Consider the following 4,954-nt stretch of genomic DNA (forward strand, 5'->3'; position numbering starts at 1 on the left):
ATATATATACACACACATATATATATATCTTAATTTAATAAAAGCAGAGAGTGTGTGCCTGACACTGTCGAGTATTTATATTCTTTATTCAAAATCTGATAATTTGGGTGCTATTATTTCTAATCTAGAAATGAAGAAATTGGGGCTCCAGGAAGATTAGTGTGTTGCCCAGACATACAGTAAATTGCCACCATAGTACCCAATCTTGGACTTGAACCTCTCTCTTTCTAGCTCCAGGTCATTGAGGTCACCCAAACCAATAACAATCAAATGTTAATGAAAGGCAGTTGGAGGAAGGGAACTGGTTTTCATTTCGATATAGTCCAAATCTGGGCTCAACCAGCCCTCTGAGTTTTTAAATCCCCCCTTTTAAATTGCCTGTTTCAGGATGTGTAAAATGTTTGCCATCTTTGAGTTAGAGAATTGACAGCTGTAAAAGAGAGAAAGTGAGTGAAACACAGATTAAATAAGGTAACAATTGTATAATTTATCAGTTTACGCTTCACAGATTTGCATGCCATCCTTTCACAGGGGCTGTGCTAATCTCTGTATCATTCCAATTTTAGTACATCAGTCTTTTATTTTTTTAATGTTTTATTTTTTTAACATCTTTGTTGGAGTATAATTGCTTTACAATGTTGTGTTAGCTTTTGCTGTTTAACAAAGTGAATAAGCTATACGTACACATATATTCTCATATCCCCTCCCTCTTGCATCTCCCTCCCACCTTCCCTAGCCCAACCGTCCAGGTGGTCACAAAGCACTGAGCTGATCTCCGTGTGTTAGGAGGCTGCTTCCCACTAGCTATCTATTTTACATTTAGTAGTGTATATATGTCCATGCTACTCTCTCACTTCAACCCAGCTTATCTTTCCCCCTCCCCATGTCCTGAAGTCCATTCTCTACGTCTGCGTCTTTACTCCTGTATTGCCCCTTGGTTCTTCAGAACCATTTTTTTTTTTTTAGATTCCATATATATGTGCTAGCATACAGTATTTGTTTTTCTCTTTCTGACTTACTTCACTCTGTATGACAGACTCCAGGTCCATCCACCTCACTACAAATAACTCAATTTTGTTGCTTTTTATGGCTGAGTAATATTCCATTGTATATATGTATCACATCTTCTTTATCCATTCAACTGTCGATGGACACTTAGGTTGTTTCCATGTCCTGGCTATTGTAAATAGTGCTGCAATGAACATTGTGGTATATATCTCTTTTTGAATTATGGTTTTCTCAGCGTATATGTCCAGTAGTGCAATTGCTGGGTCATATGGTAGTTCCAGTTTTCGTTTTTAAAGAAACCTCCATACTGTTCTCCATAGTGGCTATATCAATTTACATTCCCACCAACAGGGCAAGAGGGTTCCCTTTCTCCACACCCTCTCCAGCATTTATTGTTTGTAGAATTTTTTTTAATTTATTTTTTTATTTTTGGCTGTGTTGGGTCTTCCTTGCTGTGCAAGGGTTTTCTCTAGTTGCAGCGAGTGGGGGCTAATCTTCATTGCGATGAGCTGGCTTCTCATTGTGGTGGCTTATCTTGTTGTGGACCATGGGCTCTAGGCGCGCGGGCTTCAGTAGCTATGGTGCACGGGCTTAGTTGCTCCGCAGCATGTGGGATCTTCCCGGACCAGAGCTCGAACCTGTGTCCCCTGCATCGGCAGGTGGATTCCTAAACACTGCACCACCAGGGAAGTCCCTGTTTGTAGATTTTTTGATGATGGCCATTCTGACCGGTGCAAGAATATACAATGGAGAAAAGACAAGCTCTTCAATAAGTGGTGCTGGGAAAACTGGACAGCTACATGTAAAAGAATGAAATTAGAACACTCCCTAACACCATAGACAAAAATAAACTCAAAATGGATTAAAGACCTAAATGTAAGGCCAGACACTATAAAACTCTTAGAGGAAAACATAGGTGGAACACTCTATGACATAAATCACAGCAAGATCCTTTTTGACCCACCTCCTAGAGAAATGGAAATAAAAACAAAAATAAACAAATGGGATCTAATGAAACTTAAAAGCTTTTGCACAGCAAAGGAAACCATAAACAGGATGAAAAGACAACCCTCAGAACGGGAGAAAATATTTGCAAACCAAGCAACTGACAAAGGATTCATCTCCAAAACACACAAGTAGCTCATGCAGTTCAATATCAAAAAAACAAACAACCCACTCCAAAAATGGGCAGAAGACCTAAATAGACATTTCTCCAAAGAAGATATACAGATTGCCAACAAACACACGAAAGGATGTTCGACATCACTAATCATTAGAAAAATGCAAATCAAAGCCTCCCACTTCTTATACCAGATTCGCGTCCAGCAACCTCCAGTTTCTGCCTGGGTGCAGCCCAACATAGAGGCTACGTAACATACAGGTGATTCATGCCTCGACTAAATAAAACCAATCTGCAGTCTCTCTTCACTGTGCCAGGAATGTTCCACTTGTCCCTGTTAACTTTGCTTGGCTGGACCACTGCTCTGGGTTGTGCAGACCTTTTGGGGATAAAAATACCCAAACAAAAACAAACTCACAGCAAGCATTTATTGGGTAGATGCATACTGAGTCAGTTATGGCAGCTATTTATTATGCAGTTAAACAAATGATTTCATGTGTTTTCACTTTTCCAACCAGTTGTTTTGATCTGATAATGAAAATACATGGAGGGTAGAAGCTTGTATGTATTATTGTAATGAATTAAGGGAATGGAAAACCAACAGAAATTTTAGGAGTTTTCAGCCTATATAGACTAGCTTAATAAAACATTTCCCAGAGAAAAGCTGGATCAGAAATAAATGAGTCGGATTCTGGCAATGAGCACGCTACTAACATTGGGCTCCTAGAAAAACACACCCTGCACCCTGATGTTTCAAATGCAGCAAGAGACAAACTTCTAATAGTTTACCTGAAAACACAGTTCTTGGGTTCTTAATTGGAGTCTTTGGATCAATTTTTGGAGATATGTGAAATTTCACAAAAACGTACGACTATACATGTGTATGTATATACATATTGAAGGAGTACAGAATATACCATTGTGACATAAAAATTATTTGGAGCTGAAGACATTTGAGAATCAACAGATGATTTCTTTTTTTTTTACGAACTCCTTTATCTGACTGAAAGCAGAGCTTCCCAAAAGAACTCAGTTGTTTTAAATCCCCTGCCAAAGAGCAAACTAGGAAGGTTGACTCTTATCACCAGGGACAATGAAAAGGCACCACACCTAGACAGACATTGCCACAAAACTATTCTATCTCCCATCCGTCTATTCTCCTAAGGGCCCATCTAATTTTCCTAAAAGTCATCTGTTTTCCCATGTGCTATTCCTCCCTTCTCCCCTCTAACAAGTCATTTGTCTTCCCATTTTACATGCCCTTCTCCTCCTTCCCTTCGCCTCTTAAGATGGTGTTTAAGTCCCAAATTCAACCGCCCTCTTTGAGTCACATTTCTTTGTGAACTCCCTTACATGGTTAAAATCTGTTCTTTCTCTTGTTTATCTGTTAGTTGAGTTTAATTTGTAGGCCTCCAACTACTGAGCCTAAGAAGGTAAAGTTTTCACTTCAGCAATATACACATATATATATATATATATATATATATGCATATATATGTATATACACACACTCTCATCTATATCATCTATATTTATATCTATCATCTATCTCTATCACCCATTTATCATCTATCTATCTATCTACCTATCTATCATCATCTATCTCTATTTCTTCCCATGGGAGAGAACACACATAGCCTTTCTCAGGAACCACAAAAATTCCATCACCTTTTTGCTCTACAAGCTTTAATATGTGAAAAGGGAAAAAAAAATAACTCATGTGAGAGATGTTGTCCTAGGATGCCAGGCTCAATGAACCTAAGTATAAACTGTAAAAAGTTAAAATTTTCTGGAACACTTAGGATCCTGAGGTTTTATGGGTCAGTTTGCTCATGCAAAGCAACTTTTTAATGCTTCGTCATGTAATCAGTTAGAAGTCATTTTTAGTACTCCTGATAATAAAGATTTTCTAAAACTGATGGTTGATTTAACATGAAATCGAATACTCAAAGGCAATAAGATTATGTAAGAACTGCCTTCTTTGGGTTTATCGTTTAAAGTGACTCCCAACTTTTACACAATTTTAAAGGTTTATTTGAAGGGGTTCTCTCTTTTCATGTTTAAAATACTTAACAGTGATTGGTCTTGGTTTCTTTCATTGTAAATTAGGGATAAAATTGTCATGCTTCATCGTTTTTCTTTTCTTTTTAGGAAATATGCAGGAAATTACATTCGTCTTAAGTTCAGGGAATTTCACAAAGTGAATAAGTTCATGTAACTAGAGTCGAAACCAAAACAACTGACCATTACCATCATCCCAGGAGCCCACTCATAGATTCTTTTAGTCACTATCCCCACGGCCTCCTGACTTCTAACACCATAGACTGTATTCTCCCTGTTTTTGAACTTGACATAAATGAAATCATACATTGCATTTATCTGTGCATCTGTCTTGTTCCTTTTGCTCAACGTTATTTGTGAAATTTTTCCATGTTGTTGCATGTAACAGTTTTTCATTTCATTTCTCTATGTATTCCATTGTAGAGTCACAATTTACTGATCAACCCAGCGATTGACGGGTATCTATCTATATCTATCTATCTATCTATCTATCTATCTATCTATCTATCTATCTATCATTCTATATACTGTTTCCAGTTTGGAATTATACAAGTAGCGCTGCTACAAATATTCTCGGGCATGCCTTTTATTGACATGCACATATCTATTGGTTATAAACCTAAGAGTAGATCTGGGGGAAGGGTCATAGGGTATTCATATAGCCAGCTTTAATAGATACTGCCAACCAGTTTTCCAAAGTGGTTGTACCAATTCATGTTCCCACCCACCAGCAAGTATGAGAATTTTTTCCCCATATTCTTGAGA

The 4,954-nt window shown here is 37.7% G+C and overlaps 1 non-coding gene across 1 annotated transcript; it reads right to left on the minus strand.

Annotated features, from left to right (window-relative positions):
* Positions 1–486: 486 nt before the first annotated feature.
* On the minus strand, positions 487–592 carry LOC117311300 (U6 spliceosomal RNA). The gene has a single exon (XR_004525514.1). It is a non-coding gene; the product is annotated as a U6 spliceosomal RNA (small nuclear RNA).
* Positions 593–4,954: the final 4,362 nt, after the last annotated feature.

This window comes from Tursiops truncatus, chromosome 2, assembly GCF_011762595.2.
Source record: "Tursiops truncatus isolate mTurTru1 chromosome 2, mTurTru1.mat.Y, whole genome shotgun sequence".
Classification (NCBI taxonomy): Eukaryota; Metazoa; Chordata; class Mammalia; order Artiodactyla; family Delphinidae; genus Tursiops; species Tursiops truncatus.